Genomic DNA, 15,487 nt, shown 5'->3' on the forward strand with positions numbered 1-15,487 from the left:
CATTGCCTAAAAAAGTTTCATTCACTAACCATTATCGTCAAGTGGCCTTCGGGCCTTGATAAATGCTGACCCACAAGTAAAAAAAAAAATGACGCATATTCCGTTTGCATATTATAATACTGGTTAACGTTAATAAAAAGTGACTTTTTCGGTGCATTCATCGTAAAGCACAAACATCAGCAGACCTATGAGTAAAGAAGCAGACAGAACTAAATTTTAACTCATTTTCAATTAAAAATCATTTACTTTTGTAATTTTATTCTTTGCCATTTAACTGATGGCGATCTATTGTTACAGAGAGAGAGAGAGAGAGAGAGAGAGAGAGAGAGAGAGAGAGAGAGAGAGAGGTGAGTAAACGTGGAGGTAGACACGTTTACCAGAACCGAAGGTCAGCTGACCAGATTACGTATATGTGACGTGGTCAGGCAGGTTAGCTAGATCTGAGAGATTTGATTAAGGCTTTGAAGAAGACAGACGGCTTTCCATTGTCCCCCCTCTTAACTGGGGAGGGGGGAGACGAACGCTGACGTGTGTAGAAGAAGAACCCCCACACTGGCTGATTCCACTTCCACCTTCTGCAGGACCTCTGGGGAAAGTGAAATAAAAACTATAAAACCCATTCATCGTCTTGGAGTGATAAATCTTCGTCAAACAGGTATCAAGTCTCCCTCCAGGATGAGAAATTTCCAGATGGTCCAACATCGAAGAAGCAGAGGTAGGTTCTGAAATTACATGTCACACACACGATTCCCTTTATGATAATCAAACACACCACCATTTATATTAGAGACAATCATACGCACACGGAATCTTCTTATGTTATACAGAAAATATAAATGGTGCCTTCAATGATAACCAATATATAACATATCACTATCTTTTTGAGAAACATAATTTTAGTGAATCAGCTTAGATTAAATGAATTACATCAAAAATTACAGCTTTTATATTATGGAGATCCATAGTTGATGACTTCATTTCCTATTTCGGTCAACTAACATACTAATTTTGCACATAAACATTCATTAATGATAATTATAAGGCAATTTAAAATAAATATAAAACATTGGTATTTATGCGTAATAAACACCGTGCTATTGTCGGAATTTTCTGGATAGCTTACATTAAAAAGCCCAAAAGTGCCTAAATACTGAATCAATAAATTTGCAATAGCCAACGTCATTTAGAAAAAAATATTTAGTTGCTAGCATTGTTTTATTAGAACAAAAATATAAATATTTATTTAAAAAAACATGAAGAAATTAAAAAATAAAAAATACTTCGGCATGAATATCAATAATTTCTACTTCAGTCAATATTTTTTGTATTTGTACGTTTTGCAAATTCTTTTTTTATTTGCTAAATGACACAAACATGTTTGCTTCGGTCACCTTATGATTTACCTTCACCTTAAAGGAAAATCCGTAATATAGATAACTAGCATTTCAGCCCGGCGTTGTCCGGGTGTTTGGAGGTGTATGTTGAGAAAAAAAAAAAAAAAGCGGTCAATTTTTTTTTACTTTGACCCCTATTATGACTCCTTAACATTTATTGTTTGGGCTCAAATCAAGTTATTAATTTGGAGCCATGGCCGAGAAATTTATATCTAAAATTTCAAGTGTTTAGACCCAAAATTGTCGGATGAGTTTGGTAGAGTTCTCAAAGGTCAAATCGTTGAATTTGACCCCTTAACAGTCAAACTTCTGGCCGAAAACGGATTACAAAGATTTTTCCAAATATCAGTACCCTACATAGCAAATTTCGAGTCTGTAGACTAAAGATTGAAAGAGTTATTGCGTAGGGAAATGTACACAAACACACACACAGACAAACACAGGCACGTTCACTTATATATATATATATATATATATATATATATATATAGAGAGAGAGAGAGAGAGAGAGAGAGAGAGCGAGAGAGAGATTATAAATGTATATTTTATGCTGTATTTTTGATTTCCCTTCAATTTATACAACCAACACTATTCAGTCATTTTTTATACATAAGAAAATAAGAAATTAATTTCCTATTTTTACTTTTTTGCATATCAACATTTTTGTTTAATTTTCATCTGGACGGTTTCAATGATATTTGCATATGTTTTTGGGCGCTCTGTTATAACAGTTCCGTCGATAACGTCATTCATTTTATAAAGATTATATACTCTGTTTAATAGGTACCAAATAAGCAATTCATTTTTTTTCAGCTTCCAAGTTTTCAATAAATAATATATTTATGCAGTAAAACTTTCCTACCGGCTTATTCACAGCCTGTATTTTACGTGACTTACATACGAGAAAGCACCAGGTAATCATAGTATACTTTGTTTGCGAAGGAGTGACTGTCCTTCAGCAAATCTGTTCTGATTTGTGCCCACTTTTTATCGGGCGATGCCGGTACACGGGTTCTACTGGTAAACAATAAAACATATTTAGTCCAGCACTTTAGACTTTCATGGCATTTTCGATTTTCAGAAATGTACTAACTGATTCCTAACATCTGGCATATACGAAACACACACACACACGCGTGCGCACACACGCACACACACACTCATACACATATATTTATATGTGCACTTATAGTTATGTATATATATATATATGTATAGGTTATATATATGTGTGTTTGTGTGTGTGTGTGTTATAAAAGATAACTTTACGTATATTTAAATCGTAAAAACATACGTATATTTAAATCGTAAAAACATGTGCACTGAAAGTGTAATAATCCTTGAATCGGAAACGGTCGATATTAGGCCATGAAGATTACATAAATCTTTTCTTTCAGCAATTCATGAAAAACGGTATTAATGTCGTCAACGCAATTAAAAGTACGATCAGATAAACGTTCGCGTTCTCTTCCACATGTGAGCACGTGTTCAATTTAAAATGAAACAAAACCTACATCTGTTTAGATTTGTATGTCTTTTTTTGTTGCTGTTGTTGTTGCTGTTGTTGTTGCTGTTGTTGTTGTTAAATACATTTTGATAAAGTCTAAATATAGGCGAAATGTGTCAAGTTTAATTCCTTTTCTAATATTGTAATGCTCGCACATTTTGTTGACTTTAATTACACATGTATCTCGCTCGTCTTTCTCCAGAGTAGCACACAAACGTTTCTGTGTAGTTTACTTGCAATGTATATGCATTCATTCTAATACTGAGCTTTAATCTCTGAGCGAGCACTCCTGAGATACTGACAAAACATGTATACGTAATGCATTATCAGTTTATGCAAATCGCTTCTGACAAAGCATGAAGCCACATGATGTAATATTACGGAGTGGGATAACAAATCGACGTAATGTTAAAACCAAACAGCCATATATTACGTAGTCGTCAGTACCCGTCGAAACATATATGGTACGTTGCCTTGTGAAACATATATGGTACGTTGCCTTGTGAAACATATATGGTACGTTGCCTTTTGAAACATATATGGTACGTTGCCTTGTGAAACATATATGGTACGTTGCCTTGTGAAACATATGTGCTACGTTGCCTTGTGTATACATATATGGTACGTTGCCTTGTGAAACATATATGGTACGTTGCCTTGTGAAACATATATGGTACGTTGCCTTGTGAAACATATATGGTACGTTGCCTTGTGAAACATATATGGTACGTTGCCTTGTGAAACATATATGGTACGTTGCCTTGTGTATACATATATGGTACGTTGCCTTGTGAAACATATATGGTACGTTGCCTTGTGAAACATATATGGTACGTTGCATTGTGTATACATATATGGTACGTTGCCTTGTGAAACATGTATGGTACGTTGCCTTGTGAAACATATATGGTACGTTGCCTTGTGAAACATATATGGTACGTTGCCTTGTGAAACATATATGGTACGTTGCCTTGTGAAACATATATGGTACGTTGCCTTGTGAAACATATGTGCTACGTTGCCTTGTGTATACATATATGGTACGTTGCCTTGTGAAACATATATGGTACGTTGCCTTGTGAAACATATATGGTACGTTGCCTTGTGAAACATATATGGTACGTTGCCTTGTGAAACATATATGGTACGTTGCCTTGTGAAACATATATGGTACGTTGCCTTGTGAAACATATATGGTACGTTGCCTTGTGTATACATATATGGTACGTTGCCTTGTGAAACATATATGGTACGTTGCCTTGTGAAACATATATGGTACGTTGCATTGTGTATACATATATGGTACGTTGCCTTGTGAAACATATATGGTACGTTGCCTTGTGAAACATGTATGGTACGTTGCCTTGTGAAACATATATGGTACGTTGCCTTGTGAAACATATATGGTACGTTGCCTTGTGAAACATATATGGTACGTTGCCTTGTGAAACATATATGGTACGTTGCCTTGTGAAACATATGTGCTACGTTGCCTTGTGTATACATATATGGTACGTTGCCTTGTGAAACATATATGGTACGTTGCCTTGTGAAACATATATGGTACGTTGCCTTGTGAAACATATATGGTACGTTGCCTTGTGAAACATATATGGTACGTTGCCTTGTGAAACATATATGGTACGTTGCCTTGTGTATACATATATGGTACGTTGCCTTGTGAAACATATATGGTACGTTGCCTTGTGAAACATATATGGTACGTTGCCTTGTGTATACGTGTCACTAAATGTCTATGTGGTGTGTCTTCACTTTCTAGACCACATGTTATGTCTTATAGTCTATTTATGTTTCGTGACCAGTTTAAGTGTTCTTATGCGTGTGCGTATGTGTGTGTTTGTGTGTGTGTGTGTGTGTGATAATGTATTTCCACGCACTTTTTTCAACTGCGTCGTTGGTCCTCTGTTTTTTTTGGTCCACCTGAGAATTTCATCTGTTCTTGGATGGAAGCTTGAACCTGTTGGACGAAGACATTTCAAACTCTAAAACGATGATTTGGTTTTATATAAAATTTTACTCACTTCCCAGGTGTCGATACGCCGAACAATAGAAAGTGAGTATCTATGGTCTCTGGTTTTCTCAGTCTCCATTTTGAAACACGTCACCTCCTTTCCATTGGGGGGACAACTGTTTACCCATCCGCTTTGCTTGACGTCCGACCTCAAACTCGACACTATGCCCAGCTAACTAGAACAAATGACAGACAGCACGTCAACTTTCGATCTTGTTGAGAGCTTCCAGTATAACTAGACTAGTTAACCGCGTCTTACTTGTTTTGATATGTTTTGATAATCTTATCAAAACATAGCTCCACATCTCTTGTTTATTTCTCCAGTTAGACGGATAGATATACATCACAACAGAAAGACAGATAGATCGATAGCTAGATCGATCGATCGATCGATCGATAGATAGATAGACAGATAGATAGATAGATACATCGATGATTAGAAAGATAAATAACAGATAATGTCTATTCTGCTCAGCCAACTATATAACAGTAAGTGTGATTAAATCATTTAATTTGTGACAAACCTGTTGTGACAAACCTGTTGTGACAAACCTGAAAGATCTCGTGCAGACAAAAAGAGTAAATGGAAAAATAAAAATAAATGACCGGCTTTTTTATATACCTGTTCAATATGCAAATCAGACGCTTGCGGTTGAATATAAAAGGGCCTGATTTTTCTGAAAGAGCTGGATTTTGGAAATGACTAAAGCAGTGGCAAGTTGTGTAAGCTGTTCGTCGTGTTTTGCGGTTGGATTTTGGACTTGACTATTGAAGTGGCGAGTTGCGTCAGCTGTGCGTTGCACTTGGGAGGTTCTTAATAGTAGAACGCAGAGTGTTGGAAGTGCAGTATCATTGCCTCTTGATCTCTTTTTACCACAGTAACAAGTTAAATAGTACGTCATTCAGGTCAAATTTATCCACAATAAATGCTATACGAATATATTCAGACATAGAAAACAGCAAGTCATCCCCTTTGTCAGAAACATAGAGCACAAATAATGAAATCTAAACATCTCTCTCTTTCGTATATATATATATATATATATATATATATATATATATATATATATATATATATATATATGATGATCCACTGACACGTGTTTCGTCGTCTACGACTCATCAGTGGCAGAATCTAGCGAGATTTGAAATCAAAGCTCCATGGTAAGAACCTAAACCTGTACCCCTACGCTATTTCGGCAGTAATCGGAATATCATCATAAGAAGCCTTAACTTTACCCTTGGACTATATATCTTCCATAATATATATATATATATATATATATATATATATATATATATATATATATCTTAATGCGTATATATAAACACACACACACACACACACACATATATATATATATATATATATATATATATATATATATATATATATATATATATATATACATATAGCTTAATGCGTAAGAGGAAAAGAGCGAGTTCAATTCCGCTTATCTGGATAATGCCAAGCTGAATAGGACAACAGCAGTATAAAATGAAATCACAAAACTATATATTGGTAGATATAGAACGGATCATTTATTGAATGATGGAATACAAGCAAAATTTGGGGGATAGAAGGAACTCATTATGCCAGGCCATTTCGAAGCCTAATGCTTCTCATCAAAAGAGTAGAGAAGGTGCTAGGTAGCACGGGGAAGATGCGACGTCTAGCGTAGGGTTCATTAGGGACGAAAAAGATTAAGAGAAAGTATAGAATGTTTGGGGAAGCTTTATTGAATTCTAAATAAAAAAAGGAAAAAGAATGAAATGAAGTTGCTTCAAAAGAACTTCGGATTTACAAGCTAAGAATTCGGCTGGCAATTACATTCTAAAAACAAAATTATAAAAAAGCAAAAACAAAAAAGAACGAACACATGGCAAAGTTATCGACTCAATTGTAAGTAAACCTTTTTGTCTCTATATTTAAATTGAAAAGAACTGTGCTAAATGCATTTTCGTTAAGGCCGTTTATTTGGTTGCTTATTAAAAGAAGAAAAAAAAGAGAAAAATGTTGATTCAATTTCACCGCGAGAACAATTTCTAATTGTAACTTGTTTACGGTTGATTCTTATACAAATTTAGACATTTTTCAAATGAAGTGAAAAGTTTTTTGTTTTCGTTTTTGCCTTTGTTTTTGCTGCTAACTTTATGCAATATTTTAACGGGAGAAACATCTTTTTCCCCCTTTTTTATGGAGTGAAATTTTCTGAAATATTCTATTTTTAACTGTCGGTTCTAAAGTGAAAGATTTTTTTCTCCGCGTGCGGACAACTCGCGCCCCCCACATAAAAACCTAACTATTTTGGTTTACATCCAGACAATTTCACAATTATTTTTCATCTTTTGCAACTGTATATTTTTCATCTTTTGCACAGTATATTTTTTTGTTTTCGTTTTTGTTTCGCAAATAATTTCCCCTCTCATATTGGGTTATCTCTAAGGTTTTTACCAAGAAGTAAGGGATACATTGCTCCCTCCTCATACGCACACACTCAAGGAAATGACATTTTCTTTTGTTTTTCTTTTTTTATAATGTTTTGTGACTCTTCTCCAGTCAAAAACGGAAATATTTTTTTGTGCGCTTGGAAAAGCCATTACAAGATGGAGGAGGCTAAAACAATATTAATACAGCTAATCAAGGCCCAGATGGACCAGCAGCAGAAGGCTGAGGAAAATTTAAAATGTACGTGATAAACAGCTCCAGTTACAATTTCAAGAGAGGAAACAGGCGTTGAAGGAGCAAATGCTACGTCAGCAGCAAAGACAAGAAGAGCTATTGTTAAAAATATTCTATAGAACGGAACAAAGAGATGAGAGTTTTGCTTTTTCCCTAAAGTACAATATGAAATGCTATAGAAACGTTCAACTACCAACTGAAGTTGGATAGGGCGTTTGACGCTTTCTATCGGAGATATGAAGACCTATTCATCGTGGACTGTCAAGAGTGGAGCAACGCTAAGAAATTTGAAGGAAAGTAGGAACCACAGAACATAGCAAGTTTTTGGATTATATTCTCTCCAGGAAGACGAGTGAATTGAAATTTTATGAAGCGGTCAAACGTTTATCCGAACTGTTCAGCCCGAACTCTACGCTCTTTCATAGAAGATGGAAGTGCTTGAACCTGCAAAAAGCGACGCCGACGATTTCCTAACCTTCGCGTCCGTGGTAAATAACAACTGTGATTATTTCCGTCTATCTGACTTATCGGCAGATTACTTCAAGTGTTTAATTTTTGCGCAGCGTCTAGTCTCACCCAAAAACGCTGAGTTTAGACAACGTGTTTTCTCTAGACATGAGAGCGAATAGGGCCTCACCCTCCAGAAGTTGGCCGAGGATTTTCAACGGGTAGCCTGCGTAAGGAACAACTCGAAACACGTCGAAAAGTCAGGAACAGCATTCATTAGAAGGACGAACTTTAGACCGGAAAAATACTCACCCCGAAAAAGCAAAGCTGGAAGTAAGAAAACTTTGGTTACACCTAATAAGTACCATCCAATCCCAAGACCCGGATCCCCTACAAGCCCGTGCTATCGCTGTGGCGGGAAACATTGATCAAGTCAATGTTTTTACAAAGGTAAGTACTGCAACGGATGTGGCAGGAAGGGCCGCGATCCAGTGCAGGAAGAACAAGGACAAGCACTGCGTCTGACAGACTAGATTCGACTTGGATTCGGATAAGAACCGGCGCAAATATGTCAAAGTTAACATCGCAAATAAAACTATGCATCTACAATTGGATTCCGGATCAGACCTGTCCATCATTAACCTTAAGACGTGGAAAAGGTTAGGGAAACCACCCATGTGGAAGACGAACAAATCAACTCGAGCTGTAACAGACGATAAAGTGGAATTTGAGGGAGAGCTCACACTCCCGGTGACCTTAAATGGTATTACTAAAAAAGTGAAAGTGTATGTACATAGGACATCCGAACACTTCTTTGGTATTTACTGGATGGAGGGATTCAAATTGTGGGACCAACCTATGAATAAATTGTGTCATAGGGTAGAAGACTCGTCTACGGAAGCGTAATAACTGAAGGACGAGTTAAAAAAGGAATTTCTAGAAGTATTCTAATCAGGATAAGGAAAATGTACAAAGGCTAAAGCCAGATTCTAACTAAACGAAAATACTATGCCCGTTTTCAAGAAGAAACGAAACGTCCCATTTGCAGCAACAGAGAAATCGAAAAAGGAAGTTTCAACGGAATCTGCCAAAGGAGGCAAAAAACTGAAACTGCAAAGCCGGAAGCTAAGAAACCTGCGCCAAAAGAATTCCCCCAAACCAAAGCAACCTAAGGAGGCTGACAAAGCTGATGAGAAAGAAATTAGCCATACGGATAGCCTATCTAGGCTGACACTATTGAAAAGGGACCGTTTGAAAATGCCATCATTGTCACTTTTCGGACGGTCGGGAAAATAAAAGCGATGATGGGCAACACAATAAGAGAACTCCCAGTGTCTCTTCCGCAGATTAAAAAGGAAGCACCTCAAAAATATCTACACGTGTATAGGATTACACCCAACCCGAACACACCAACAGCAGTCTCGCCTGCAGAAACTATGTTTGCGCGAAAAGTGAGATTCGTTTTTGACAAGCTCTTATCCAAACTGTCAAGACCACGAGTGACCACTTATGTACCCAGTAAATGTTTCATATCAGGTGAAAGAGTGTTTTTCAAATGTTATAAAAGAACATCACATCATTCTGGGAGGTGGGTACAATTACTAAAGAGTCGGTGACATGGAATATATCGTCCATATACCCACAAACGTCACCAGAACCAACTAAGAAGATGTCGATCAGTTGAAACCAGCGACAGTCCACCATTGGAAGATGAGCCGATAGACACTGTCTTCTAAACTTTTGATCTTGAACCTCCTCAACCTACTCCTGAACTATGGCGGTCGTTCCGTAAGAGAAAGGTTACCGAATCATTGATGGTAAATCCTAAAAGGAAGAGATACTGACAGCTTTTACGAACAAAAAGCTTGGGAGGGGGTGTTGGATACGCCCCTCCATGGGATTAATGGTCTATCTCATGACGTCTCTTCCTTTGATGAGGTCACTTCCTGTATCGAGTACCGGTGCCCGGCAGTCAGAGATTGGCACGCGGCCATGGAGGTCGTGTACAAACGCCCTACCGTTGAGGAATGGTATTGCTCAATCTGCTTTTGCCTGTAATGTATGTGTAATGCATATTCTTTCCTAAAAGTCCTGCGTCCCTTCGTTATTATTACCATTTAACCCCATAACATATTCCCTAGCTGGCAATCTTGTCAAGTAGAGATTTATGAAATCCTCTATCAAGAACCTTTAATATGCCAAGAGTAATTGCTCTAGAAACGAATCCCCGTCGATAGATTCAATAATTCTGTGTAATAGTACAATTAGCACATCAGCTTCAGACGTCTCTATTTTTCCGTCAAGGCCAGTTGCTTTACGGGTATCAAGGTTTTTGATAGGTTTATCACATTACGTACAGATATTTGCATGGCGCATAGCGTGTTCTCGGTCAAAAGAGACAGTACACTCGCAAAATGGTAAAATTTGCAGAGAAGTTCTTAGCAAAGATTCCGACGAAATTACCTTTCATTTATGATAGTTGAGACAGAGGATATGCTTCTGTTTAGAACATGTTTATTATTCGCGTCAACTCATGGGAACTAAGCCGCTGCTCAGCTACTTAAGACGGATTGAACATACGAATCTCTCGCATTCTATATTCCTCTTTTACAGTGGTTGGTGGCAGTCGTAAAAGCGACTTTAGTTTCATAACATCTATTTCGTTGGAAGCAATGAAAATGGTAGTTTTGTACGCTATATATATATATATATATATATATATATATATATATATGTGTGTGTGTGTGTGTGCGTGCGTGTGTGTATGTGTGTGTATGTGTGTAAGTGTGTGTGTAGAGAGAGAGAAAGAAAGAAAGAGTTAAATAGATATTGAATAATATTCATAGAAATATGTTGAGCTGATTTTTGAGAATTTAACATTCAAAACGTTGTTATAAACGCATCTATTTATAAAAATTGATGTGCATATTATTTGTATGCAGACGATTATTACTTTTAGGACGGAGTTGCGAGGCGTAAGAGATTGTACTCTTAATTATTTTTAGTTAAATTTAGTTTTCTGCAAGGAAACTAAAAACAGAGCGAAGGGCCTTGGTAAAAATTCAGATAACTCCAATTACCATAGGGGTTAATAACAACTATTAAGCATAAAACTACCAAATATCACGTCGAAATAGTGGTTTCTAACAAATATATATTTATTTTACAAAATATTAAGGTTGTTATTTGGTTTATACACGTATAACGTATTTAATTTTAAATTTTTAACCACGTTTATATTACGGAGAACACAACCTATTTCATACCACACGCGTCAATGTATTCAATTCCTGACATTAAAATCAATATCTCGATTGAAAAAAAAAACACGGATTCTGAGGATGCCGTATTACGTCGAAATAATAGTTTTAAGCAAATAATTTTTCGTTTTCTTTTTAAAATCTTTGCGTTGTAATATTGCTTATAAACGTATCACGGAGGACACAATCTGGCTAAAAATTAATTTAAATTCTTCAAAATTCAATTTCCTTAGAGTATTTTAAAGGGTTTTAGGAGGCATAATATCGGGACAAACCTCTGCACATATTTAAGTTGGCATTGTTATAAGCCACACAATTAATATAGATACACGATAATTAAATTTATTCCAAAGACATCTTAAGCTTTTAATTTAAGAAACAATATAATGAATATTAGTCACTGTCTATCTATCTATCTATCTATCTATATATATATATATATATATATATATATATATATATATATGCGTACATATGTACTAGACACTTTAGTCCGTTAAAAACAAGCAAAGTTACAAAGCGTTGACTTATAAAAAGTTCTTTATGTCAAACTTCTAAAGTAAATATGATAGTTTGGTGACTAATCCTTATTAATCCTTTTTAATCACAATTGTGCCTAACAAAGTCTGTTGAAAAATTGCAGTCAAATCAGCCAAATAGTTTCCAAGAAAAACTGGAATGGACAGTTCGACAAACAACCGGTCTAAGAGAAATATAATATAGTATAAGATAATTATATATATATATATATATATATATATATATATATATATATATATATATATATATATATTGGAGAAAATCGTCATGCTGATTCTGTCGTAGTTTAGTTTTAAATTGAACACTATTGACGTAATATGAAGGACCGCTTAATTTGCATTATATAAATTTTTCAGACTGCTATTCTCATCTTGCTGGTCATGTTCGCATCGTCTCGGTTGGAATCTTACACGGAATTTCGAACACTTTATTTAATCCACAGTGTTAGATTCTTCTTAGTCTTTCAGTCATAACCGATTAAAATTCCTCATTAAAAAATTATCAACCATAACGACACTTTACATATATAGTGTCAGTGTAAAATTCCTTAGTATTTGTAGGAAAATAATGCTTTTTTATATTTAATATATCTATGATATAAAGATCATTTTTCGGTGTGTTTGTGCTTATATGGCTATCTAGAAGTCAAAATTTACATAATAAACACTCACAAAGTTGGTATATTCTTGATCAGAATTGCCCTTGAAAATTAATATCTAAAATTTAAAAGTAATTATTCGCCTAGGGGTCGGTCAATTTATCCAGACTTCATCGGGAAACCATTTTACCAGCCATTTTTTCAGTGTAATATATTATATAAAGGAGATTTCACGCAAATTTTATACACCCAATTCGCGTTTTTATGGTGCAACAAAGGTTCAAGCGGTATTTGGACGATAAGTGCTTTCTCTTCCTTTTGGAAAGATGATATCCCTGCTACTCAATACAATATGGTCAGTGCGAGGTTGACTACATGGGACGTACCATTCAGCTCCTGGGAGTTAAAATTTCATAACACATTTCCCCTTCAATACGTAGGCACAAAAACGGCCAACATCTGGGCGTTTACAAGCTTACTTATTAGTTGGTCAATGATGAGCATATATTGCAATGACAGATATGTACGGAATGGTATATAGGCAAAGCACTCTCTATCAGAGCACGCTCGGATATATTAAAAAAAATTCTCGAGGCAGTATCCATTCATTTACGTCAACCCGTTTTAGTAAAGGGAGTACAGCCATAATTTAGAACTAGTGGGTGCACGTTAAAAAGGCTGCATCTACCTTGTTTCTTTTCCTCCTCTCCCCCATATAATGATTTATTATTTTTTTTACTCGCCCTCGCTAGTTGATTATGATGTTTTTAAAACGTTTTTAATCGATTTAGTGTCGCGTTTCCGACGATTACTGGAAAAAGTGTCAACTGAAAGATGTATCCTTGGGATTTTTTTTAGCTTCAATCTCCACCTCGTTTTCCCCTACTTTATGTATTTTAATCATGCACTTGGATTAAAGGCGAAAAATATTTACAAAGTGTCCCTCGTTCCGCTCGTAGTGAACTATGGTTCGATCGGTATTTGGGCGATAAGTGCCTTCTCTTCCTTTCGGAAAGATGAGTTCCCTGCTCTTCAATATGGGAATTTATTGCTTTAATGGTCAGTGCGAAGCTGATTATATGGTGCGTACCATTGAGCGCTTGGGGGGGACATTTTATAACACATTGCTATCTGGGCGTTTCCAAACTCATAAGTCGGTCAACGATGACCATTTATTGCAATGACAGGTATGTACGGAATGGTATATAGACGAAACGCTCTCTATCGGAGCACGCTCGAGAATATTAAAAAATTCTCGAGGCAGTATCCATTAATTTACGTCAACAAAAGGAATACACCCATAATTTAGAAATGATGGTTGTACGTTAAGAAGGTTACAGCTACCCTGTTTCTTTTCATCCTCTCCCCATACTATGATTTATTATAATTTTTATTCACCCTCACTATATATGACCTTTTTTTATAACGTGTGTAATCGATTTTGCGCCACGTTGCCGACGACTACCGTAAAAAGTATCAACCGTAGGTTTTTTAGTTTCATTCTTAATCTCGTTTTTCCCCTTTATGTATTTTAATCATTGATTTGGGGTAAAGGCGAAAAAATATTTTCAAAGGGTTTCTTGTTCTCTTCGTAGTGATACTTTTTCCTTATATATATACACACATAGGTGTGTTTGTTGTGTGTGTATATATATATGTATATGTGTAATTGTATGTATTCATATATATGTATGTATATACATGTATAGATATTTAACTTATCATTCTTTTCAATTAATTTGCTTCTTTTAATGACTCCTGCCGATAATGTAATTCTTAAGTAATAACTTGTATATTTCAGTTGACTCCTTTTTTGCTTTACATTTGGCGCCATTTTAACGCCATCCTGTCTGGGTCATTTTGACATTGCCTTTTCTATTCTAAAATTAACTAAATCACCATTTAATTTTAATTTTTTTCTTCACTTATTTTTCTTTTGTTTTAAATTCTTCAATTTCTTTTTTTTTACGCACATCTTTTCTTTCTTTTAATAATATTATTTGAACTCATTCCTTTTTTCCTTATGAATTTGTGAATTATTCCACGGATTTCTGCCTTTTGGATTACTTTGAACAATCTTCCAATTATGCGATTCCCTTGGATTTTACATGTGGAAATGGAAATTTAATCCACTTTTTTGGATTTTACCGTTATTGGATAATTTACTCTTCACCAGACTATCCATTCACGTGAAATCACCTTTTTCTTCACCCTATTCCCTTTGCTTCATGATTATGTGAAGGTATGTGACTTACTTGTAGTTTCATTAAATACTTTTGCGTGCAAAATCCGATTCCGCATTTTGCTAAATCCTACCCTCTGATGAGAAGGAAGTATTTCTTCGAAATTCTGCGGATTAAGGACTATCCACTTATTTTGTGCTTCCTTTTTAAAAATTAAATATGTTTTTAACTCTTTTTCAAAGTGTTTTAATATGTTATATTAATTACTTGTTCTTATATATATATATATATATATATATATATAACTACTTCATTTACTCACATAAAATTAATACACGAAAGTATAAATTTAAGCGTAAACTTTAAGTATTTACTTCAAAAGTGCTCAATACGTAGGTAGAGCTAGTTAGTATGTTATAAAATATATATGACGAGTAAGCTACACTGAATATTCCGCGTTTCATCTACTCTAGGCTCTTCAGGCTTATACATATATATATATATATATATATATATATATATATATATATATATATATATAGGTATTTAATAATTATTATAGTAATATGTAGGTATTTAATAATTATTATAGTAAATAATAATGAAACTCGTTTCTTATTAGTAATATGTAGATATTTAATAATATATAGTAATAAATATATATAGTAAATAATAATGAAACTCGTTTCTTATTGTTGAGCACTTTCAGTTGAATTAAAGTCGGTCAATTTAGATCTTATGCGTCATATAATGCTTAGATCACTATGACAGACGTTAAAACGCATTTAAAAAATAAATGTTTGAATTCAACAGCATTTCCCGCGGTTAACGGTAGCTGAATGG

The sequence above is a fragment of the Euprymna scolopes genome, chromosome 11 (assembly GCF_053919585.1).
Source record: "Euprymna scolopes isolate OS-2025 chromosome 11, ASM5391958v1, whole genome shotgun sequence".
NCBI classification, from domain to species: domain Eukaryota; kingdom Metazoa; phylum Mollusca; class Cephalopoda; order Sepiida; family Sepiolidae; genus Euprymna; species Euprymna scolopes.